General features: G+C 47.5%; 17 non-coding genes and 4 pseudogenes across 17 annotated transcripts; 11 read left to right on the top strand and 10 right to left on the bottom strand.

Moving 5' to 3' along the window:
- The first annotated feature begins 585 nt into the window (after positions 1 to 585).
- LOC135037642 (U1 spliceosomal RNA) lies at positions 586 to 741 on the top strand. The gene has a single exon (XR_010232136.1). It is a non-coding gene; the product is annotated as a U1 spliceosomal RNA (small nuclear RNA).
- Positions 742 to 1,416: 675 nt separating this feature from the next.
- Positions 1,417 to 1,580, top strand: LOC135037574 (U1 spliceosomal RNA). Its single transcript, XR_010232085.1, has one exon. It is a non-coding gene; the product is annotated as a U1 spliceosomal RNA (small nuclear RNA).
- A 152-nt stretch (positions 1,581 to 1,732) lies between these two features.
- LOC135037595 (U1 spliceosomal RNA) lies at positions 1,733 to 1,895 on the top strand. Its single transcript, XR_010232101.1, has one exon. It is a non-coding gene; the product is annotated as a U1 spliceosomal RNA (small nuclear RNA).
- Positions 1,896 to 6,740: 4,845 nt separating this feature from the next.
- On the bottom strand, positions 6,741 to 6,904 carry LOC135037685 (U1 spliceosomal RNA). Its single transcript, XR_010232177.1, has one exon. It is a non-coding gene; the product is annotated as a U1 spliceosomal RNA (small nuclear RNA).
- A 692-nt stretch (positions 6,905 to 7,596) lies between these two features.
- On the bottom strand, positions 7,597 to 7,738 carry LOC135037590 (U1 spliceosomal RNA; annotated as a pseudogene).
- Positions 7,739 to 7,890: 152 nt separating this feature from the next.
- On the bottom strand, positions 7,891 to 8,054 carry LOC135037692 (U1 spliceosomal RNA). The gene has a single exon (XR_010232183.1). It is a non-coding gene; the product is annotated as a U1 spliceosomal RNA (small nuclear RNA).
- A 692-nt stretch (positions 8,055 to 8,746) lies between these two features.
- Positions 8,747 to 8,888, bottom strand: LOC135037589 (U1 spliceosomal RNA; annotated as a pseudogene).
- A 152-nt stretch (positions 8,889 to 9,040) lies between these two features.
- Positions 9,041 to 9,204, bottom strand: LOC135037638 (U1 spliceosomal RNA). Its single transcript, XR_010232134.1, has one exon. It is a non-coding gene; the product is annotated as a U1 spliceosomal RNA (small nuclear RNA).
- A 692-nt stretch (positions 9,205 to 9,896) lies between these two features.
- LOC135037588 (U1 spliceosomal RNA) lies at positions 9,897 to 10,038 on the bottom strand (annotated as a pseudogene).
- A 152-nt stretch (positions 10,039 to 10,190) lies between these two features.
- Positions 10,191 to 10,354, bottom strand: LOC135037627 (U1 spliceosomal RNA). The gene has a single exon (XR_010232124.1). It is a non-coding gene; the product is annotated as a U1 spliceosomal RNA (small nuclear RNA).
- A 1,304-nt stretch (positions 10,355 to 11,658) lies between these two features.
- Positions 11,659 to 11,732, top strand: TRNAN-AUU (transfer RNA asparagine (anticodon AUU)). Its single transcript has one exon. It is a non-coding gene; the product is annotated as a tRNA-Asn (tRNA).
- A 5,369-nt stretch (positions 11,733 to 17,101) lies between these two features.
- LOC135037659 (U5 spliceosomal RNA) lies at positions 17,102 to 17,217 on the bottom strand. The gene has a single exon (XR_010232152.1). It is a non-coding gene; the product is annotated as a U5 spliceosomal RNA (small nuclear RNA).
- Positions 17,218 to 17,503: 286 nt separating this feature from the next.
- Positions 17,504 to 17,619, bottom strand: LOC135037658 (U5 spliceosomal RNA). The gene has a single exon (XR_010232151.1). It is a non-coding gene; the product is annotated as a U5 spliceosomal RNA (small nuclear RNA).
- Positions 17,620 to 17,901: 282 nt separating this feature from the next.
- LOC135037651 (U5 spliceosomal RNA) lies at positions 17,902 to 18,017 on the bottom strand. The gene has a single exon (XR_010232144.1). It is a non-coding gene; the product is annotated as a U5 spliceosomal RNA (small nuclear RNA).
- Positions 18,018 to 18,161: 144 nt separating this feature from the next.
- LOC135037640 (U1 spliceosomal RNA) lies at positions 18,162 to 18,289 on the top strand (annotated as a pseudogene).
- Positions 18,290 to 18,882: 593 nt separating this feature from the next.
- Positions 18,883 to 19,046, top strand: LOC135037666 (U1 spliceosomal RNA). Its single transcript, XR_010232158.1, has one exon. It is a non-coding gene; the product is annotated as a U1 spliceosomal RNA (small nuclear RNA).
- A 152-nt stretch (positions 19,047 to 19,198) lies between these two features.
- LOC135037584 (U1 spliceosomal RNA) lies at positions 19,199 to 19,361 on the top strand. Its single transcript, XR_010232094.1, has one exon. It is a non-coding gene; the product is annotated as a U1 spliceosomal RNA (small nuclear RNA).
- Positions 19,362 to 20,035: 674 nt separating this feature from the next.
- LOC135037674 (U1 spliceosomal RNA) lies at positions 20,036 to 20,199 on the top strand. The gene has a single exon (XR_010232166.1). It is a non-coding gene; the product is annotated as a U1 spliceosomal RNA (small nuclear RNA).
- Positions 20,200 to 20,351: 152 nt separating this feature from the next.
- Positions 20,352 to 20,514, top strand: LOC135037633 (U1 spliceosomal RNA). Its single transcript, XR_010232130.1, has one exon. It is a non-coding gene; the product is annotated as a U1 spliceosomal RNA (small nuclear RNA).
- A 675-nt stretch (positions 20,515 to 21,189) lies between these two features.
- On the top strand, positions 21,190 to 21,353 carry LOC135037705 (U1 spliceosomal RNA). Its single transcript, XR_010232196.1, has one exon. It is a non-coding gene; the product is annotated as a U1 spliceosomal RNA (small nuclear RNA).
- A 152-nt stretch (positions 21,354 to 21,505) lies between these two features.
- On the top strand, positions 21,506 to 21,668 carry LOC135037600 (U1 spliceosomal RNA). Its single transcript, XR_010232103.1, has one exon. It is a non-coding gene; the product is annotated as a U1 spliceosomal RNA (small nuclear RNA).
- Positions 21,669 to 23,783: the final 2,115 nt, after the last annotated feature.

The following is a 23,783-nucleotide window of genomic DNA, read 5'->3' as shown; positions in this document are numbered from 1 at the left end:
CCAAACAACAAACCAAATGCAACAACTAGTACAAGCATTCCTGGGGGAAGGTCTGCAGAAGACGGATTTGCATACAGTGATGTCATCCAAGCAGTGGGCCAAAGTTGGCTGGAACCCTCATCTGCATATGAAAAGAGAAAAGGGGTATGCAGGGCATGGCGGCCTTTTGCGGCGCTTGGATGACCCTTAGTTCGCATTAAACACCCCCACCCTCCTTTGGTGTGGGGCTCATGTTGGCCATGCCCCAGCCCCTGAAGCATTCAAGCTGATTTCTTGCAGCAGCTTGGCACTGTAACAGCTCCAGAGCTGCTCTGTAAGGCAACTAAAAGGGTGTGGGCCCTGCAGCACTACCTGTAGTTTGCATTGTGCATTGGAAGGCACAAAGTAAGCAGACAGGAGGAGAAGTCAGGATAGTCCACAAGGGTATAGAAGGGAGGGGCTCAAGAAAAAAGAAGTGGAAACAGACAGCAAACTAGGCTGGAGAGAGACCTGAGACAAAGAGATCTGAATTATATGAGAGCCGACCAGGGGAAACACAAATTATGCAGTCAAGTTTCCCACATTTGGGGAAATCGCAGGGGCAGCACACCCAGGTGAGATACTATAATCAGGACGGTGCTTCTCCCAGGGCAAGGCTCACCCATTGCACTCTGGGTGTGCTGCTCCTACGATTTCCCCAAATGTGGGACACTTGACTGCATAATTTGTGTTTCCTCTGGTCGGCTCTCGTATAATTCAGATCTCTTTGTCTCAGGTCTCTCTCCAGCCTAGTTTGCTGTCTGTTTCCACTTCTTTTTTTCTTGAGCCCCTCCCTTCTATACCCTTGTGCACTATCCTGACTTCTCCTCCCGTCTGCTTACTTTGTGCCTTCCAATGCACAATGCAAACTACAGGTAGTGCTGCAGGGCCCACACCCTTTTACTTGCCTTACAGAGCAGCTCTGGAGCTGTTACAATGCCCAGCTGCTGCAAGAAATCAGCTTGAATGCTTCATGGGATGGGGCATGGCCAACATGAGCCCCACACCAAAGGAGGGTGGGGGTGTTTAATGCGATCTAGGGGTCATCCAAGCACCGCAAAAGGCTGCCATGCCCTGCACGCCCCTTTTCTCTTTTCATAAGCAGATGAGGGTTGAAGCCAACTTTGACCCACTGCTTGGATAACATCACCATATGCAAATCCATCTGCTGCAGGCCTTCCCCCAGGAATGCTTGCACTAGTTGTTGCATTTGGTTTGTTGTTTGGGGGTGCTTCAGTATTAGGCAGCCTTCTGCCCTCCCATGTTCATCTGAAAATATGTGTTCTCCCTGCAGTTGTTGTCCCCAGATGAGAGTTCCCTTGTGCTGCCTCAGTTGAATCTCCTTTACTTGACAGAGATGTGCCTGAGCAGCGGCCCTCCCCAGCCCTATCCCAAATCATACTTATTTTGCATAGGAGACACCATGGTCATGAAAATTGTTCACCCAGGGTGAGTTTCATTCATTGCATTCTGGGTATGCTGACCCCTGTGATTTCCCCAAATGTGGGAAACTCGCCTGCATTATTTGTGGTAGTGGGGGACTGTGTTTGTGTTTTCCGCTGGTCAGCTCTGGTAAAAGTCAGATTTCTTTGTCTCAGATCTTCCTCTAGCCTTGTTCTTCTTTCGAGAGTTCCATTGTGCTGCCTCAGTTGGATCTCCTTCACTTGACAGGGGGGTGCCCGAGCAGCGACCCTCCCCAGCTCTAGCCCAACTCCTACTTACCTGCCAGGTGAGATACTATGATCTTGAAGGTGCTTCTCCCAGGGCAAGGCTCACCCATTGCACTCTGGGTGTGCTGCCCCTGCGATTTCCCCAAATGTGGGAAACTTGACTGCATAATTTGTGTTTCCCCTGGTCGGCTCTCGTATAATTCAGATCTCTTTGTCTCAGGTCTCTCTCCAGCCTAGTTTGCTGTCTGTTTCCACTTCTCTTTTCTTGAGCCGCTCCCTTCTATGCCCTTGCGCACTATCCTGACTTCTCCCGTCTGCTTACTTTGTGCCTTCCAACGCACAATGCGAACTACAGGTAGTGCTGCAGGGCCCACACCCTTTTATTTGCCTTACAGAGCAGCTCTGGAGCTGTTACAGTGCCCAGCTGCTGCAAGAAATCAGCTTGAATGCTTCAGGGGCTGGGGCATAGCCAACATGAGCCCCACACCGAAGGAGGGTGGAGGTGTTTAATGCGAACTAGGGGTCATCCAAGCGCCGCAAAAGGCCGCCATGCCCTGCATAACCCTTTTCTCTTTTCATATGCAGATGAGGGTTCCAGCCAACTTTGGCCCACTGCTTGGATGACATCACCGTATGCAAATTCGTATCCTGCAGACCTTCCCCCAGGAATGCTTGTACTAGTTATTGCATATGGTTTGATATTTGATGGTGCTTCAGTATTAGGCAGCCTTCCGCCCTCCCATGTTCATCTGAAAAGATGTGGTCTCCCTGCAGTTGTTGTCCCCAGACGAGAGTTCCCTTGTGCTTCCTCAGTTGAATCTCCTTAACTTGACGGGGGAGGGGCTTGCCCGAGCAGCCACCCTCCCCAGCCCTATCCCAACTCATGCTTATTTTGCATATGAGATCTCTATATCATGAAGATTGTTCTCACAGGGTGAGGTTCATCCATTATATTTTAAAATAGGAAGGTTCAAATTACATATTTGAATTGCATCTATGTGCTGGATTCAAATGTTCCTCCCCCTTCCTTTCTCAATTGTGCCCGTCAGCAGCTATTCTAAGGTTGCTGCCAATGGGTGTGACACATTAATTTCTTCTGTGGGGTACACTGGACTCCACAAGGATTCACATTGGGGTGTAGAGTAGGATCTTGATCTGAGGCACCAACCGGCTCAAAGCTTTTGACTGTTCCCAAGATGCTCAGCGCATTCTCCTCTATAACCCCGCTTCCATGAACAGGGAGCTCAGTTTGTAGTTGGTGCCTTCAGTAGCAGGCCACTTAACAGGGGCCTGCCTCAGGCAGCCTATTCTTAGCTATTAATTTTGACAAGAAAATAAGAACTTTTTTTATGAGAATCTACAAGGGCTGCAGCAGGCTAGGTCTAATAGACATCTTTACTGCAGCTTCATCACTCCCAGCGGCGCTGTATACTCCCGTGCCCTGGTTGCTGGGTCACTGCAGCGGAGGCTCCGGTTTCTTCCTAAGGTCAGTCACACACACACCGCCCTTCCGGATCACGAGGCCGCTGATGAAGGGGAGCGTGGCCGTAGGGGGTGGACCGTGTGCGCACTGGCGTGGACACTGATTACTGGGCAGCCGCTCCACAAGCCACCAGGTACAGTTAAGGAGCATAGGTCTGGGGGTTTTTCTCCCATATTAAACCAATTTTGTACTGCCCGCAGCGCATTGCGATAGGTAATAGGGCCTGATTCAGGTTGGATTGCAATCACAATAAGCGATCCAACTGCAAAAATTGCTAAGAGCATACGCAAGTGCCTGCATTTTCTGCGGCACCCCGCAGAGAATGCGATCGCCTCTGCCTGTCAATCGGGGCAGGGGGGGAGAGGGGGGTCAGCAAAACTCCATTTCCAAGTCAGGGATGGAGCGGTGCGGGGGCAAGGCTTCAAAATGGGGTCTGCAACGGAGGAGACACAGGGGGCGTGGTCACAGCGGCTGTATGACATCACATTCAGCCGCTGTGATCACAAAAATGGTGGCGGCTTCCTGCGCGCACATACAGTCTGCACCAGCAGAAGGCTACACCATTTTTTATGATCACGCTGAACTGCAGTGCGACTGCAATTACAGCATGGTCAAGAAGGGAGGCGTCATGCTGGGTGGCCATGTCCTGTCACTGTGCAGGAGCCAGCACCGCTCACACACTAGTCCCCGGGTGCAGCCCCCAACCCCCGGGACACCCGGAGCAACAAAATGTAGATTCAGGCCACCAGGCCACGCCCCTACCTATGAAACCATGCCTCCTTTTTACCATTGCGCTGCTTATCTGCGCGCAATGCATTACAATCTCCTTCGCCACCTCTCTGGGTGTCACCAGTGATAGTGACACCTCTGCCATGCTTGTAGCAGCTGGTCCTAAGATCTACGCCTCAAGCCCTGAGTGTTTGCCCTTGTGACTTGTTGATCATCATAGCGAAGCAGATGCTTACAGAAAACTGCAGGGGCTTAGATTGAAAATAAAAAAAATTATGGGTATAAGGTAGAGAGGAGCGGGTTCGGTTCTCCGAGAACCGAATTCCCCACGAACTCCACGTGGTTTACACTGGTCCGAGGCAGGCTCGGTTGTTCCCGCCTGACTCGGAAAACCTGAACAAGGGAAAATGTCATCATCCCGCTGTCGGATTCTCGCGAGATTCGGATTTCATATAAAGAGCTGCGCGTTGCCGCCATTTTTACTCGTGCATTGAAGAGAGAGCGGAGAGGACGTGGCTATGTTCTCTCAGTGGAAATCTCAATATCAGTGCTCATTATCAGTGGTTACTTATTGCTGCTCAGTAATACTAGTAGTGTGTCTCTCCTGCTCAGTGTCAGTTCTCAGTAGTATCCTCATCAGTGCTCAGTATCACTGCTCATTGTCTTGTGCTGCATTGTGGTGCTCAGCATACTACAGTACATTACTAATAGTCCAGTGCTGCATCTTGCTGCTCAGTGTCAGTTCTAGTATCCTCATCAGTGCTCACTATCACTGCTCATTACATTGTGGTGTTCTGTATACTACAGTAACATAGTAATATAGTAACATATAGTAATATAGTTTTTGAGGTTGAAAAGAGGCAAATTGCCCATCGTGTTCAACCTGTTTTAAGTTGTGATGATTCTACATACTTGCTGAATAATGTTTTATGACTGGGAGTTTTTTTAAGGTCAGTGCGCTTAGTCTCGCGTCCAAATATTCCTTTAAAGCAAAGGGTCGTCAAACAGGTTCTACTGTTTGGATTCAGTCAGTTGTGGATGCTCCGTCAGAAAACACCTCTCCAAACTTCTTTGGTGGCTGCTCAGTTCTTCAGAATATGACTTGGGTATGTTCAGTCATGAAATTCTGTGAAGGCAGGGGAGAAGAACAAGCGCCATATGGTGTAGTATTTTGAATAAATTGGAGTGATAGATAGGTATATACGAAGTAAGTACCGGATAGATTCTTGAGATTAGGCCTGTCTGTCTCACTAAATTCTTTGTGGCTGTTCCCCACCTAGGAGACAAAAGATCATCGCCATATGGTGTAGTAACCTCAGATATATCTTGGGGTACCCTCCCCTCTATTTCATGCGTACCAAAAGGAAAATTCAATATAGCATATAGGATATATTTATATCCAGGTAGATCAAGTCGGTCCAATATGATGTAATGGCTGAATCAGTCGACTGTTGCTGCCTTATATAGTATTATCAATAAAAAAATTTAATCCACAAAATAATAATACAAATTCAGATAAAAAATAAATAAAACAAATCAGAAAATCTTAGCTGATTGGTGTAGGCAGTAGTTAGGTCAGTCTCAACGCGTTTCGCCTCCAGGGCTTCCTCAGGAGAATACATCATATCAAAAGATACACATATTTATAGTGCTTTCAGTTTCGTTTTGGCCAGCACTTCCGGTTCTAACCTAAACCGGAAGTGACGCGGCAGTGGCCGGGACGAGCCGCGTCACTTCCGGTTTCACGGAGCAAACGGACTCTATGTCCGTCTTGCGCTACTTATACAGACTGATCTAAAATTTATATTAACACTGCACCACCAATGCAATCTAATGTTAAATATCAAGCCACATATGCATTTAGTATGTAAGTCGGACCGAGCACTTCCGGTTCCGGAAATGACGCGAACCGGAAGTGCTGGCCAAAATGAAACTGAAAGCACTATAAATATGTGTATCTTTTGATATGATGTATTCTCCTGAGGAAGCCCTGGAGGCGAAACGCGTTGAGACTGACCTAACTACTGCCTACACCAATCAGCTAAGATTTTCTGATTTGTTTTATTTATTTTTTATCTGAATTTGTATTATTATTTTGTGGATTAAAATTTTTTATTGATAATACTATATAAGGCAGCAACAGTCGACTGATTCAGCCATTACATCATATTGGACCGACTTGATCTACCTGGATATAAATATATCCTATATGCTATATTGAATTTTCCTTTTGGTACGCATGAAATAGAGGGGAGGGTACCCCAAGATATATCTGAGGTTACTACACCATATGGCGATGATCTTTTGTCTCCTAGGTGGGGAACAGCCACAAAGAATTTAGTGAGACAGACAGGCCTAATCTCAAGAATCTATCCGGTACTTACTTCGTATATACCTATCTATCACTCCAATTTATTCAAAATACTACACCATATGGCGCTTGTTCTTCTCCCCTGCCTTCACAATGTTTTATGACTAGTTAACTACTACAACTCATGTTCCCCCTGGATTAACCATGTTGATATTTTAAGTATTATAACCTTGGATAGCTTTTTCATTCAGAAATGTATCCATTCCTTTTTTAAATCCAATTACAGAGTCCACCATTACCACCTTCCCTGGCAGGGAATTCCACATCCTGATTGCCCTAACAGTGAAGATCATAGTATCTCACCTGGCAGGTAAGTAGGAGTTGGGCTAGAGCTGTGGAGGATTGCTGCTTGGGCACCCCCTGTCAAGTGAAGGAGATCCAACTGAGGCAGCACAAGGGAACTCTCGAAAGAAGAACAAGGCTAGAGGAAGATCTGAGACAAAGAAATCTGACTTTTACCAGAGCTGACCAGAGGAAAGCACAAACACAGTCCCCCACTACCACAAATAATGCAGTCGAGTTTCCCACATTTGGGGAAATCACAGGGGTCAGCATACCCAGAATGCAATGAATGAACGTCACCCTGGGAGAACAATCTTCATGACCATGGTATCTCCTATGCAAAATAAGTATGATTTGGGATAGGGCTGGGGAGGGCCGCTGCTCAGGCACATCTCTGTCAAGTAAAGGAGATTCAACTGAGGCAGCACAAGGGAACTCTCATCTGGGGACAACAACTGCAGGGAGAACACATATTTTCAGATGAACATGGGAGGGCAGAAGGCTGCCTAATACTGAAGCACCCCCAAACAACAAACCAAATGCAACAACTAGTGCAAGCATTCCTGGGGGAAGGCCTGCAGCAGATGGATTTGAATATGGTGATGTCATCCAAGCAGTGGGTCAAAGTTGGCTTCAACCCTCGTCTGCATATGAAAAGAATAAAGGGGTGTGCAGGGCATGGCGGCCTTTTGCAGCGCTTGGATGACCCCTAGTTCGCATTAAACACCTCCACCCTCCTTCGGTGTGGGGCTCATGTTGGCTATGCCCCAGCCCCTGAAGCATTCAAGCTGATTTCTTGCAGCAGCTGGGCACTGTAACAGCTCCAGAGCTGCTCTGTAAAGCAAGTAAAAGGGTGTGGGCCCTGCAGCACTACCTGTAGTTTGCATTGTGCGTTGGAAGGCACAAAGTAAGCAGACGGGAGAAGTCAGGATAGTGCACAAGGGTATAGAAGGGAGGGGCTCAAGAAAAAAGAAGTGGAAACAGACAGCAAACTAGGCTGGAGAGAGACCTGAGACAAAGAGATCTGAATTATATGAGAGCCGACCAGGGGAAACACAAATTATGCAGTCAAGTTTCCCACATTTGGGGAAATCGCAGGGGCAGCACACCCAGAGTGCAATGGGTGAGCCTTGCCCTGGGAGAAGCATCTTCATGATCATAGTATCTCACCTGGCAGGTAAGTAGGAGTTGGGCTAGAGCTGGGGAGGGTCGCTGCTCGGGCACCCCCCTGTCAAGTGAAGGAGATCCAACTGAGGCAGCACAAGGGAACTCTCGAAAGAAGAACAAGGCTAGAGGAAGATCTGAGACAAAGAAATCTGACTTTTACCAGAGCTGACCAGAGGAAAGCACAAACACAGTCCCCCACTACCACAAATAATGCAGTTGAGTTTCCCACATTTGGGGAAATCACAGGGGTCAGCATACCCAGAATGCAATGAATGAACCTAACCCTGGGAGAACAATCTTCATGACCATGGTATATCCTATGCAAAATAAGTATGATTTGGGATAGGGCTGGGGAGGGCCGCTGCTCAGGCACATCTCTGTCAAGTAAAGGAGATTCAACTGAGGCAGCACAAGGGAACTCTCATCTGGGGACAACAACTGCAGGGAGAACACATATTTTCAGATGAACATGGGAGGGCAGAAGGCTGCCTAAAACTGAAGCACCCCCAAACAACAAACCAAATGCAACTACTAGTGCAAGCATTCCTGGGGGAAGGCCTGCAGCAGATGGATTTGCATATGGTGATGTCATCCAAGCAGTGGGTCAAAGTTGGCTTCAACCCTCGTCTGCATATGAAAAGAAAAAAGGGGTGTGCAGGGCATGGCGCCCTTTTGCGGCGCTTGGATGACCCCTAGTTCGCATTAAACACCTCTACCCTCCTTCGGTGTGGGGCTCATGTTGGCTATGCCCCAGCCCCTGAAGCATTTAAGCTGATTTCTTGCAGCAGCTGGGCACTGTAACAGCTCCAGAGCTGCTCTGTAAAGCAAGTAAAAGGGTGTGGGCCCTGCAGCACTACCTGTAGTTTGCATTGTGCGTTGGAAGGCACAAAGTAAGCAGACGGGAGAAGTCAGGATAGTGCACAAGGGTATAGAAGGGAGGGGCTCAAGAAAAAAGAAGTGGAAACAGACAGCAAACTAGGCTGGAGAGAGACCTGAGACAAAGAGATCTGAATTATATGAGAGCCGACCAGGGGAAACACAAATTATGCAGTCAAGTTTCCCACATTTGGGGAAATCGCAGGGGCAGCACACCCAGAGTGCAATGGGTGAGCCTTGCCCTGGGAGAAGCATCTTCATGATCATAGTATCTCACCTGGCAGGTAAGTAGGAGTTGGGCTAGAGCTGGGGAGGGTCGCTGCTCGGGCACCCCCCTGTCAAGTGAAGGAGATCCAACTGAGGCAGCACAAGGGAACTCTCGAAAGAAGAACAAGGCTAGAGGAAGATCTGAGACAAAGAAATCTGACTTTTACCAGAGCTGACCAGAGGAAAGCACAAACACAGTCCCCCACTACCACAAATAATGCAGTTGAGTTTCCCACATTTGGGGAAATCACAGGGGTCAGCATACCCAGAATGCAATGAATGAACCTAACCCTGGGAGAACAATCTTCATGACCATGGTATCTCCTATGCAAAATAAGTATGATTTGGGATAGGGCTGGGGAGGGCCGCTGCTCAGGCACATCTCTGTCAAGTAAAGGAGATTCAACTGAGGCAGCACAAGGGAACTCTCATCTGGGGACAACAACTGCAGGGAGAACACATATTTTCAGATGAACATGGGAGGGCAGAAGGCTGCCTAATACTGAAGCACCCCCAAATAACAAACCAAATGCAACAACTAGTGCAAGCATTCCTGGGGGAAGGCCTGCAGCAGATGGATTTGAATATGGTGATGTCATCCAAGCAGTGGGTCAAAGTTGGCTTCAACCCTCGTCTGCATATGAAAAGAATAAAGGGGTGTGCAGGGCATGGCGGCCTTTTGCGGCGCTTGGATGACCCCTAGTTCGCATTAAACACCTCCACCCTCCTTCGGTGTGGGGCTCATGTTGGCTATGCCCCAGCCCCTGAAGCATTCAAGCTGATTTCTTGCAGCAGCTGGGCACTGTAACAGCTCCAGAGCTGCTCTGTAAAGCAAGTAAAAGGGTGTGGGCCCTGCAGCACTACCTGTAGTTTGCATTGTGCGTTGGAAGGCACAAAGTAAGCAGACGGGAGAAGTCAGGATAGTGCACAAGGGTATAGAAGGGAGGGGCTCAAGAAAAAAGAAGTGGAAACAGACAGCAAACTAGGCTGGAGAGAGACCTGAGACAAAGAGATCTGAATTATATGAGAGCCGACCAGGGGAAACACAAATTATGCAGTCAAGTTTCCCACATTTGGGGAAATCGCAGGGGCAGCACACCCAGAGTGCAATGGGTGAGCCTTGCCCTGGGAGAAGCATCTTCATGATCATAGTATCTCACCTGGCAGGTAAGTAGGAGTTGGGCTAGAGCTGGGGAGGGTCGCTGCTCGGGCACCCCCCTGTCAAGTGAAGGAGATCCAACTGAGGCAGCACAAGGGAACTCTCGAAAGAAGAACAAGGCTAGAGGAAGATCTGAGACAAAGAAATCTGACTTTTACCAGAGCTGACCAGAGGAAAGCACAAACACAGTCCCCCACTACCACAAATAATGCAGTTGAGTTTCCCACATTTGGGGAAATCACAGGGGTCAGCATACCCAGAATGCAATGAATGAACCTAACCCTGGGAGAACAATCTTCATGACCATGGTATCTCCTATGCAAAATAAGTATGATTTGGGATAGGGCTGGGGAGGGCCGCTGCTCAGGCACATCTCTGTCAAGTAAAGGAGATTCAACTGAGGCAGCACAAGGGAACTCTCATCTGGGGACAACAACTGCAGGGAGAACACATATTTTCAGATGAACATGGGAGGGCAGAAGGCTGCCTAATACTGAAGCACCCCCAAACAACAAACCAAATGCAACAACTAGTTCAAGCATTCCTGGGGGAAGGCCTGCCGCAGATGGATTTGCATATGGTGATGTCATCCATGCAGTGGGTCAAAGTTGGTTCAAACACCTTTGCAAAGTTCTATAAGTTTGATACCCTGGCTGAGGAGGACCTCCTGTTTGCTCAATCAGTGCTGCAGAGTCATCCGCACTCTCCTGCCCGTTTGGGAGCTTTGGTATAATCCCCATGGTCCTTACGGAGTCCCCAGCATCCTCTAGGACGTAAGAGAAAATAAGATTTTAAACCTACCGGTAAATCTTTTTCTCGTAGTCCGTAGAGGATGCTGGGTGCCCGTCCCAAGTGCGGTCTACTTCTGCAAGACTTGTATATAGTTATTGCTTACATAAGGGTTATATGTTAGTTTTCATCGGTCTTGGACTGATGCTATGTTGTTTTCATACTGTTAACTGGGTAGTATATCACAAGTTATACGGTGTGATTGGTGTGGCTGGTATGAATCTTGACCTTGGATTAACAAAAATCCTTTCCTCGTACTGTCCGTCTCCTCTGGGCACAGTTTCTCTAACTGAGGTATGGAGGAGGGGCATAGAGGGAGGAGCCAGTGCACACCCAGATCAAAAGTCTTTTTTAAAGTGCCCATGTCTGCTGCGGAGCCCGTCTATCCCCCATGGTCCTTACGGAGTCCCCATCATCCTCTACGGACTACGAGAAAAAAAAATTACCGGTAGGTTTAAAATGTTATTTTTTTCTCTGCAACCCACTGCTAAATTGTGCTTCCTAGCTGTTTTTTATAAAATCACTTAATTAAATCTAACTCTGATTACGTCAGAGAAGGCCAGGTACCCTACACCATAAGAGGGGGTATGAAATTTTGACTTGTCTTCTTAAAGATCACCAAAATCTGTTGACAAGGTCAATTACATCCCTGGGTGGGATTGAACCACCAACCTTTTGGTTAATAGCCCATGTAAGTGCAAGAAATCCTGAAGCACTCACTCATCATGGGAAAGTACCAATGTGTTTCTTACAAAAATTCTCCAGATTATTGACTTTTTAAAGTTTTTCTAGGAAACGTTCTAGATGAATGCTTATTAGCCTTTGTCAGTATTGACTTTTGCAAGGTGTCTCTGTGGCGCAATCGGTTAGCATGTTTGGCTATTAACCAAAAGGTTGGTGGTTCAATCCCACCCAGGGATGTAATTGACCTTGTAATCAGATTTTGGTGATCTTTAAGTAGACAAGTCAAAATTTCAAAAACCCCCCTTATGGTGTAGGGTACCTGGCCTTCTCTGATGTAATCAGAGTTAGATTTGATTAAGTGATTTTATAAAAAAACAGCTAGGAAGCACAATTTAGCAGTGGGTTGCAGAGAAAAAAAATTATGCTGGCAGAAAAGTACAATTGAGTGATTAAACAGCTCTTCATTTTCTGATTTTATGTTTATGCTAACAAATTTGCTCTCTGAAAAGTGTCCACAAAGCCAAGTCTCTGATTAACACCTTTGTAGGAATGGTTTTTCACCTATTACTGAATTAAACTTGCTTCATTGGAAAGGCATCAAAGATGCATCCTCATTTCAATGTCTACTGAAATAATACAGGTTGACACCAGGAAACGTCACTGCATCATTGCTGCTTCCTCATGGGGAAGTCTGTTTAATGTGAAAACAAGGTGATATCTAATCAGCACACAGGTAAGGAATTAAGAAAATCTTTCTTTATGGGTGAAGATGTTTCTCACAAATTGTTGTCCCAATGCATCATTGAAATTCAAGATGGAAGATGATTTTCATATATCACTTGTACATTTTGCATTGCTCTTCTGGTGACAATGTAGTTTGTTTTTGTCAATTACCATTTCAGTAATAGGGTAAAGAAAATTAAGTGGATTTTTTAAAGAAAACAATGCTGTCAATATACTATTAAAACAAATTAAAATGATAAAAGTTATTGTACTTTAAGTAAAAATAAAAGAGCCAAAATATCAATCCCAGTTTTTGATTACTTTAATTATAAAAAAAAAAATGCACATAGCAGAGGATAGTTTCGATCAATCGTTCTCTGGGGAATGGGCCCAGCATGCTTCCATTGCACTACTCTGCTGCTCATGGAAGTGTAAGAGATCCTGAAGACTAAATTGATTAAAGGCCTAAAAGTACTTGACTATAAGGAAAGACTTACTAGGCTGAATATTTATACACTAGAAAAGAGGTGCCTAAGAGGAGATATTATTAATATCTTCAAATATGTAAAGATACATAACAAAGAGTTATCAGAGGAATTATTTATTAAAAGAACACGTGGTCACTCGCTGCGACTGGAGGAAAGTTCAGAACGCAATGGAGGAAAGGATTCTTCACTGTTAGGGCAATCAGGATGTGGAATTCCCTGCCAGGGAAGGTGGTAATGGCGGACTCTGTAATTGGATTTAAAAAAGGAATGGATACATTTCTGAATGAAAAAGCTATCCAAGGTTATAATACTTAAAATATCAACATGGTTAATCCGGGGGTAACATGAGTTATAGTAGCTAACTAGTCATAAAACATTATTCAGCAAGTATGTAGAATCATCACAACTTAAAACAGGTTGAACACGATGGGCAATTTGCCTCTATTCAACCTCAAAAACTATGTTACTATATTACTATGTTATTGTAGTATACAGAACACCACAATGCAATGAGCAGTGATAGTGAGCACTGATGAGGATACTAGAACTGACACTGAGCAGCAAGATGCAGCACTGGACTATTAGTAATGTACTGTAGTATGCTGAGCACCACAATGCAGCACAAGACAATGAGCAGTGATACTGAGCACTGATGAGGATACTACTGAGAACTGACACTGAGCAGGAGAGACACACTACTAGTATTACTGAGCAGCAATAAGTAACCACTGATACTGAGCACTGATATTGAGATTTCCACTGAGAGAACATAGCCACGTCCTCTCCGCTCTCTCTTCAATGCACGAGTAAAAATGGCAGCAACGCGCAGCTCTTTATATGGAATCCGAATCTCGCGAGAATCCGACAGCGGGATGATGACATTTTCCCTTGTTCAGGTTTTCCGAGTCAGGCGGGAACAACCGAGCCTGCCTTGGACCAGTGTAAACCACGTGGAGTTTGTGGGGAATTCGGTTCTCGGAGAACCGAACCCGCTCCTCTCTACCTTATACCCATCAATTTTTTTATTTTCAATCTAAGCCCCTGCAGTTTTCTGTAAGCATCTGCTTCGCTATGATGATCAACAAGTCACAAGGGCAAACACTCAGGGTTTGAGGCGTAGATCTTAGGACCAGCTGCTACAAGCATGGCAGAGGTGTCACTATCACTGGTGACACCCAGAGAGGTGGCGAGGGAGATTGTAATGCAGTGCGCGCAGATAAGCAGCGCAATGGTAAAAAGGAGGCATGGTTTCATAGGTAGGGGCGTGGCCTGGTGGCCTGAATCTACATTTTGTTGCTCCGGGTGTCCCGGGGGTTGGGGGCTGCACCCGGGGACTAGTGTGTGAGCGGTGCTGGCTCCTGCACAGTGACAGGGCATGGCCACCCAGCATGACGCCTCCCTTCTTGACCATGCTGTAATTGCAGTCGCACTGCAGTTCAGCGTGATCATAAAAAATGGTGTAGGCTCCTGCTGGGGCAGACTGTATGTGCGCGCAGGAAGCCGCCACCATTTTTGTGATCACAGCGGCTGAATGTGATGTCATACAGCCGCTGTGACCATGCCTCCTGTGTCTCCTCTGTTGCAGACCCCATTTTGAAGCCTTGCCCCCGCACCGCTCCATCTCTGACTTGGAAATGGAGTGTTGCTGACCCACCTCTCCCCCCCTTCCCCGCCCCGATTGACAGGCAGAGGCGATCACATTCTCTGCGGGGTGCCGCAGAAAATGCAGGCACATGCGTATGCTCTTAGCAATTTTTGCAGTTGGATCGCTTATTGTGATTGCAATCCAACCTGAATCAGGCCCTATTACCTATCACAATGCGCTGCGGGCAGTACAAAATTGGGTTAATATAGGAGAAAAACCCCCAGACCTGTGCTCCTTAACTGTACCTGGTGGCTAGTGGAGCGGCTGCCCAGTAATCAGTATCCACCGCAGTGCGCACACGGCCCACCCCCTACGGCCTCGCTCCCCTTCATCAGCGGCCTCGTGATCCGGAAGGGTGGTGTGTGTGTGACTGACCTTAGGATGAAACCGGAGCCTCCGCTGCAGTGACCCAGCAACCAGGGCACGGGAGTATACAGCGCCGCTGGGAGTGATGAAGCTGCAGTAAAGATGTCTATTAGACCTAGCCTGCTGCAGCCCTTGTAGATTCTCATAAAACAAGTTCTTCTTTTCTTGTCAAAATTAATAGCTAAGAATAGGCTGCCTGAGGCAGGCCCCTGTTAAGTGGCCTGCTACTGAAGGCACCAACTACAAACTGAGCTCCCTGTTCATGGAAGCGGGGTTATAGAGGAGAATGCACTGAGCTTCTTGGGAACAGTCAAAAGCTTTGAGCCGGTTGGTGCCTCAGATCAAGATCCTACTCTACACCCCAATGTGAATCCTTGTGGAGTCCAGTGTACCCCACAGAAGAAATTAATGTGTCACACACATTGGCAGCAACCTTAGAATAGCTGCTGACGGGCACAATTGAGAAAGGAAGGGGGGGGGGACATTTGAATGCAGCACATAGATGCAATTCAAATATGTAATTTGTACCTTCCTATTTTAAAATATAATGGATGAACCTCACCCTGTGAGAACAATCTTCATGATCAAGAGATCTCATATGCAAAATAAGGATGAGTTGGGATAGGGCTGGGGAGGGTGGCTGCTCGGGCAGCCCCTCCCCCGTCAAGTTAAGGAGATTCAACTGAGGAAGCACAAGGGAACTCTCGTCTGGGGACAACAACTGCAGGGAGACCACATCTTTTCAGATGAACATGGGAGGGCGGAAGGCTGCCTAATACTGAAGCACCATATGCAACAACTAGTACAAGCATTCCTGGGGGAAGGTCTGCAGCAGACGGATTTGCATACGGTGATGTTATCCAAGCAGTGGGCCAAAGTTGACTGGAACCCTCATCTGCATATGAAAAGAGAAAAGGGGCATGCAGGGCATGGCGGCCTTTTGCAGTGCTTGGATGACCCCTAGTTCACATTAAACACCCCCACCCTCCTTTGGTGTGGGGCTCATGTTGGCCATGCCCCATCCCCTGAAGCATTCAAGCTGATTTCTTGCAGCAGCTGGGCACTGTAACAGCTCCAGAGCTGTTCTGTAAGGCAAGTAAAAGGGTGTGGGCCCTGCAGCACCACCTGTAGTTCGCATTGTGCGTTGGAAGGCACAAAGTAAGCAGACGGGAGGAGAAGTCAGGATAGTGCGCAAGGGCATTCTTTTCTCTTAGTCCGTAGAGGATGCTGGGGTCACATTAAGAACCATGGGGTATAGACGGGATCCGCAAGAGACATGGGCACTTTAAGACTTTCAAAGGGTGTGAACTGGCTCCTCCCTCTATGCCCCTCCTCCAGACTCCAGTTATAGGAACTGTGCCCAGGGAGACGGACATTTCGAGGAAAGGATTTATTGTTAAACTAAGGTGAGCCTCTTACCAGCTCACACCTTAAGCATGCCGCAGAAAGTGGCATTCAACAGAACACAAGCCAACGGCATGAACAATTGCAGCAAAAAGCTGACCAGAACCATAACACAACATGTGTATAACCACAAGTAATAACTGCAGACACAGTATGGACTGGGACGGGTGCCCAGCATCCTCTACAGACTAAGAGAAAAGGATTTACCGGTAGGTATTAAAATCCTATTTTCTCATACGACCTAGAGGATGCTGGGGTCACATTAAGAACCATGGGGTTATACCAAAGCTCTTGAACGGGTGGGAGAGTGCGTACGACTCTGCAGCACCGAATGACCCAACTTAAGGTTATCATCAGCCAAGGTATCAAACTTGTAAAACTTAGCAAAAGTGTTTACTAAATAGCTGCTCGGCAAAGTTGCAATGCCGAGACTCCCCGACCAGCTGCCAAGGATGAACCCACCTTTCTAGTAGAATGGGTCTTCACCTACTTCAGTAACGGCAATCCTGCCGTGGAACGAGCATGCTGAATCTTACCACAGATCCAGCGCATAATGGTCTACATGGAAGCAGGACACCCAATCCTGATGGGAGCATACAGGACAAACAGAGCCTCTGTTTTCCTAATCTGAACCGTTCTGGTGACATAAATTTTCAAAGTTCTGACCACAGCCAGAGACTTTGACTCAACGAAGGTGTCAGTGGCCAAAGGCACCATGTGGAAAGATGAACCACCTTCGGCAGAAATTGTTGACGTGTCCTCAATTCTGCTCTATCTTCATGAAAGATCAAATAAAGGCTCTTGTGATACTGCATGGTTTGTACTGTTTTCCATGTGCTCCCAGATCTTTCAAGCAAGTAGCATGGTCAAGAAAGTTCTGTTTGAAAAGAAACAAACATTTACTGTCATTGTTATGCAAATAAACTTACATTAAAGCTAACAAGAAAGCACACTCGTTCTGTCTTTAAACTGATAAAAGAAACCCCAATAATATGGGGCATGCAAAAATTGAGATAAAACTCAGTTTTGCTCCTCTCCACGGAAATCTTTAATAAAAGGCGAAATATTTGTTAGTTCTGAAGAGAAACCAGAGCATGACCAAGATTCCACCTGTCGCCTGAGTGCCATGCCAGCAGTTCTCATTCAGATCAAAGTGAGCACCCAATTTGAATGAAAGAAAGCAGATTTCTCACCAGGCTTCCCCTTGCTATAAACATGGTTTGTACTCTTTTCCATGTGCTCCCAGATCTTTCAAGCAATTAGTATGGTCAAGAAAGTTCTGCTTGAAAAGAAACAGACATTTATAGTCATTGTTATGCAAATAAACTTACATTAAAGCTAACAAGAAAGCACACTCGTTCTGTCTTTAAACTGATAAAAGAAACCCCAATAATATGGGGCATGCAAAAATTGAGATAAAACTCAGTTTTGCTCCTCTCCACAGAAATCTTTAATAAAAGGCGAAAGATTTGTTCGTTCTGAAGAGAAACCAGAGCATGACCAAGATTCCACCTGTCGCCTAAATGCTGTGCCAGCAGTCCTCATTCAGATCAAAGTGAGCGCCCAACTTGAAAGAAAGCAGATTTCTCACCTGGCTTCTCCTTGCTATAAGCATGGTTTGTACTGTATTCCATGTGCTCCCAGATCTTTCAAGCAAGTAGCATGGTCAAGAAAGTTCTGTTTGAAAAGAAACAAACATTTACTGTCATTTCTATGCAAATGAGCTTACATTAAAGCTAACAAGAAAGCACACTCGTTCTGTCTTTAAACTGATAAAAGAAACCCCAATAATATGGGGCATGCAAAAATTGAGATAAAACTCGGTTTTGCTCCTCTCCACGGAAATCTTTAGTAAAAGGCGAAAGATTTGTTCGTTCTGAAGAGAAACCAGAGCATGACCAAGATTTTCATCTGAAAATATGTGTTCTCCCTGCAGTTGTTGTCCCCAGATGAGAGTTCCCTTGTGCTGCCTCAGTTGAATCTCCTTTACTTGACAGAGATGTGCCTGAGCAGCGGCCCTCCCCAGCCCTATCCCAAATCATACTTATTTTGCATAGGAGATACCATGGTCATGAAGATTGTTCTCCCAGGGTGAGGTTCATTCATTGCATTCTGGGTATGCTGACCCCTGTGATTTTCCCAAATGTGGGAAACTCGCTTTTATACCCTTGTGCACTATCCTGACTTATCCTCCTGTCTGCTTACTTTGTGCCTTCCAATGCACAATGCAAACTACAGGTAGTGCTGCAGGGCCCACACCCTTTTACTTGCCTTACAGAGCAGCTCTGGAGCTGTTACAGTGCCAAGCTGCTGCAAGAAATCAGCTTGAATGCTTCAGGGGATGGGGCATGGCCAACATGAGCCCCACACCGAAGGAGGGTGGGGGTGTTTAATGCGAACTAAGGGTCATCCAAGCGCCGCAAAAGGCCGCCATGCCCTGCACACCCCTTTTCTCTTTTCATATGCAGATGAGGGTTCCAGCCAACTTTGGCCCACTGCTTGGATGACATCACCGTATGCAAATCCGTCTTCTGCAGAACTTCCCCCAGGAATGCTTGTACTAGTTGTTGCATTTGGTTTGTTGTTTGGGGGTGCTTCAGTATTAGGCAGCCTTCTGCCCTCCCATGTTCATCTGAAAAAATGTGTTCTCCCTGCAGTTGTTGTCCCCAGATGAGAGTTCCCTTGTGCTGCCTCAGTTGAATCTCCTTTACTTGACAGAGATGTGCATGAGCAGCGGCCCTCCCCAGCCCTATCCCAAATCATACTTATTTTGCATAGGAGATACCATGGTCATGAAGATTGTTCTCCCAGGGTGAGGTTCATTCATTGCATTCTGGGTATGCTGACCCCTGTGATTTACCCAAATGTGGGAAACTCAACTGCATTATTTGTGGTAGTGGGGGACTGTGTTTGTGCTTTCCTCTGGTCAGCTCTGGTAAAACTCAGATTTCTTTGTCTCAGATTTTCCTCTAGCCTTGTTCTTCTTTCGAGAGTTCCCTTGTGCTGCCTCAGTTGGATCTCCTTCACTTTACAGGGAAGTACCCGAGCAGCGACCCTCCCCAGCTCTCGCCCAACTCCTACTTACCTGCCAGGTGAGATACTATGATCATGAAGATGCTTCTCCCAGGGCAAGGCTCACCCATTGCACTCTGGGTGTGCTGCTCCTGCGATTTCCCCAAATGTGGGAAACTTGACTGCATAATTTGTGTTTCCCCTGGTCGGCTCTCGTATAATTCAGATCTCTTTGTCTCAGGTCTCTCTCCAGCCTAGTTTGCTGTCTGTTTCCACTTCTCTTTTCTTGAGCCGCTCCCTTCTATGCCCTTGCGCACTATCCTGACTTCTCCTCCTTTCTGCTTACTTTGTGCCTTCCAACGCACAATGCGAACTATAGGTAGTGCTGCAGGGCCCACACCCTTTTACTTGCCTTACAGAGCAGCTCTGGAGCTGTTACAGTGCCCAGCTGCTGCAAGAAATCAGCTTGAATGCTTCAGGGGCTGGGGCATAGCCAACATGAGCCCCACACCGAAGGAGGGTGGAGGTGTTTAATGCAAACTAGGGGTCATCCAAGCGCCGCAAAAGGCCGCCATGCCCTGCATAACCCTTTTCTCTTTTTATATGCAGATGAGGGTTCCAGCCAACTTTGGCCCACTGCTTGGATGACATCACCGTATGCAAATCCGTCTTCTGCAGACCTTCACCCTGGAATGCTTTTACTAGTTGTTGCATTTGGTTTGTTGTTTGGGGATGCTTCAGTATTAGGCAGCCTTCTGCCCTCCCATGTTCATCTGAAAATATGTGTTCTCCCTGCAGTTGTTGTACCCAGATGAGAGTTCCCTTGTGCTGCCTCAGTTGAATCTCCTTTACTTGACAGAGATGTGCCTGAGCAGCGGCCCTCCCCAGCCCTATCCCAAATCATACTTATTTTGCATAGGAGTTACCATGGTCATGAAGATTGTTCTCCCAGGGTGAGGTTCATTCATTGCATTCTGGGTATGCTGACCCCTGTGATTTCCCCAAATGTGGGAAACTCGACTGCATTATTTGTGGTAGTGGGGGACTGTGTTTGTGCTTTCCTCTGGTCAGCTCTGGTAAAAGTCAGATTTCTTTGTCTCAGATCTTCCTCTAGCCTTGTTCTTCTTTCGAGAGTTTCTTTGTGCTGCCTCAGTTGGATCTCCTTCACTTGACAGGGGGGTGCCCGAGCAGCGACCCTCCCCAGCTCTAGCCCAACTCCTACTTACCTTCCAGGTGAGATACTATGATCAGGAAGTTGCTTCTCCCAGGGCAAGGCTCACCCATTGCACTCTGGGTGTGCTGCTCCTACGATTTCCCCAAATGTGGGACACTTGACTGCATAATTTGTGTTTCCTCTGGTCGGCTCTCGTATAATTCAGATCTCTTTGTCTCAGGTCTTTCTCCAGCCTAGTTTGCTGTCTGTTTCCACTTCTTTTATCTTGAGCCCCTCCCTTCTATACCCTTGTGCACTATCCTGACTTCTCCTCCCGTCTGCTTACTTTGTGCCTTCCAATGCACAATGCAAACTACAGGTAGTGCTGCAGGGCCCACACAATCTTTTACTTGCCTTACAGAGCAGCTCTGGAGCTGTTACAGTGCCCAGCTGCTGCAAGAAATCAGCTTGAATGCTTCAGGGGATGGGGCATGGCCAACATGAGCCCCACACCAAAGGTGGGTGGGGGTGTTTAATGCGAACTAGGGGTCATCCAAGCACCGCAAAAGGCCGCCATGCCCTGCACGCCCCTTTTCTCTTTTCATATGCAGATGAGGGTTGAAGCCAACTTTGACCCACTGCTTGGATGACATCACCATATGCAAATCCATCTGCGGCAGGCCTTCCCCCAGGAATGCTTGCACTAGTTGTTGCATTTGGTTTGTTGTTTGGGGGTGCTTCAGTTTTAGGCAGCCTTCTGCCCTCCCATGTTCATCTGAAAATATGTGTTCTCCCTGCAGTTGTTGTCCCCAGATGAGAGTTCCCTTGTGCTGCCTCAGTTGAATCTCCTTTACTTGACAGAGATGTGCCTGAGCAGCGGCCCTCCCAGCCCTATCCCAAATCATACTTATTTTGCATAGGAGACACCATGGTCATGAAGATTGTTCACCCAGGGTGAGGTTCATTCATTGCATTCTGGGTATGCTGACCCCTGTGATTTCCCCAAATGTGGGAAACTCGCCTGCATTTTTTGTGGTAGTGGGGGACTGTGTTTGTGTTTTCCTCTGGTCAGCTCTGGTAAAAGTCAGATTTCTTTGTCTCATATATTCCTCTAGCCTTGTTCTTCTTTCGAGAGTTCCCTTGTGCTGCCTCAGTTGGATCTCCTTCACTTGACAGGGGGGTGCCCGAGCAGTGACCCTCCCCAGCTCTAGCCCAACTCCTACTTACCTGCCAGGTGAGATACTATGATCATGAAGGTGCTTCTCCCAGGGCAAGGCTCACCCATTGCACTCTGGGTGTGCTGCTCCTGCGATTTCCCCAAATGTGGGAAACTTGATTGCATAATTTGTGTTTCCCCTGGTCGGCTCTCGTATAATTCAGATCTCTTTGTCTCAGGTCTCTCTCCAGCCTAGTTTGCTGTCTGTTTCCACTTCTCTTTTCTGGAGCCACTGCCTTCTATGCCCTTGCGCACTATCCTGACTTCTCCCGTCTGCTTACTTTGTGCCTTCCAACACACAATGCGAACTACAGGTAGTGCTGCAGGGCCCACACCCTTTTAGTTGCCTTACAGAGCAGCTCTGGAGCTGTTACAGTGCCCAGCTGCTGCAAGAAATCAGCTTGAATGCTTCAGGGGCTGGGGCATAGCCAACATGAGCCCAACACCAAAGGAGGGTGGGGGTGTTTAATGCGAACTAGGGGTCATCCAAGCACCGCAAAAGGCCGCCATGCCCTGCATGCCCCTTTTCTCTTTTCATATGCAAATGAGGGTTCCAGCCAACTTTGGCCCACTGCTTGGATGACATCACCGTATGCAAATCCGTCTGCTGCAGACCTTCCCCCAGGAATGCTTGTACTAGTTGTTGCATATGGTTTGATATTTGATGGTGCTTCAGTATTAGGCAGCCTTCTGCCCTCCCATGTTCATCTGAAAAGATGTGGTCTCCCTGCAGTTGTTGTCCCCAGACGAGAGTTCCCTTGTGCTTCCTCAGTTGAATCTCCTTAACTTGACGGGGGAGGGGCCGAGCAGCCACCCTCCCCAGCCCTATCCCAACTCATACTTATTTTGCATATGAGATCTCTTGATCATGAAGATTGTTCTCACAGGGTGAAGTTCATCCATTATATTTTAAAATAGGAAGGTACAAATTACATATTTGAATTGCATCTATGTGCTGGATTCAAATGTCCCCCCCCCCTTCCTTTCTCAATTGTGCCCATCAGCAGCTATTCTAAGGTTGCTGCCAATGGGTGTGACACATTAATTTCTTCTGTGGGGTACACAGGACTCCACAAGGATTCACATTGGGGTGTAGAGTAGGATCTTGATCTGAGGCACCAACCGGCTCAAAGCTTTTGACTGTTCCCAAGATGCTCAGTGCATCCTCCTCTATAACTCCGCTTCCATGAACAGGGAGCTCAGTTTGTAGTTGGTGCCTTCAGTAGCAGGCCACTTAACAGGGGCCTGCCTCAGGCAGCCTATTCTTAGCTATTCATTTTGACAAGAAAAGAAGAACTTGTTTTATGAGAATCTACAAGGGCTGCAGCAGGCTAGGTCTAATAGACATCTTTACTGCAGCTTCATCACTCCCAGCGGCGCTGTATACTCCCGTGCCCTGGTTGCTGGGTCACTGCAGCGGAGGCTCCGGTTTCTTCCTAAGGTCAGTCACACACACACCGCCCTTCCGGATCACGAGGCCGCTGATGAAGGGGAGCGTGGCCGTAGGGGGTGGACCGTGTGCGCACTGGCGTGGACACTGATTACTGGGCAGCCGCTCCACTAGCCACCAGGTACAGTTAAGGAGCACAGGTCTGGGGGTTTTTCTCCTATATTAAACCAATTTTGTACTGCCCGCAGCGCATTGTGATAGGTAATAGGGCCTGATTCAGGTTGGATTGCAATCACAATAAGTGATCCAACTGCAAAAATTGCTAAGAGCATACGCATGTGCCTGCATTTTCTGCGGCACCCCGCAGAGAATGCGATCGCCTCTGCCTGTCAATCGGGGCAGGGGGGGAGAGGGGGGTCAGCAACACTCCATTTTCAAGTCAGGGATGGAGCGGTGCGGGGGCAAGGCTTCAAAATGGGGTCTGCAATGGAGGAGACACAGGGGGCGTGGTCACAGCGGCTGTATGACATCACATTCAGCCGCTGTGATCACAAAAATGGTGGCGGCTTCCTGCGCGCACATACAGTCTGCACCAGCAGGAGGCTACACCATTTTTTATGATCACGCTGAACTGCAGTGCGACTGCAATTACAGCATGGTCAAGAAGGGAGGCGTCATGCTGGGTGGCCATAAGAGATGAGCGGGTTCGGTTCCTCGGAATCCGAACCCGCCCGAACTTCACCCTTTTTTGCACGGGTCCGAGCAGACTCGGATCCTCCCGCCTTGCTCGGTTAACCCGAGCGCGCCCGAACGTCATCATCCCGCTGTCGGATTCTCACGAGACTTGGATTCTATATAAGGAGCCGCGCGTCGCCGCCATTTTCACACGTG

The sequence above is a fragment of the Pseudophryne corroboree genome, unplaced genomic scaffold (assembly GCF_028390025.1).
Source record: "Pseudophryne corroboree isolate aPseCor3 unplaced genomic scaffold, aPseCor3.hap2 scaffold_683, whole genome shotgun sequence".
NCBI lineage: Eukaryota > Metazoa > Chordata > Amphibia > Anura > Myobatrachidae > Pseudophryne > Pseudophryne corroboree.
The sequence above is the reverse complement of the archived record's forward strand: the minus strand, read 5'-3'. Positions and strand labels throughout refer to the sequence as shown.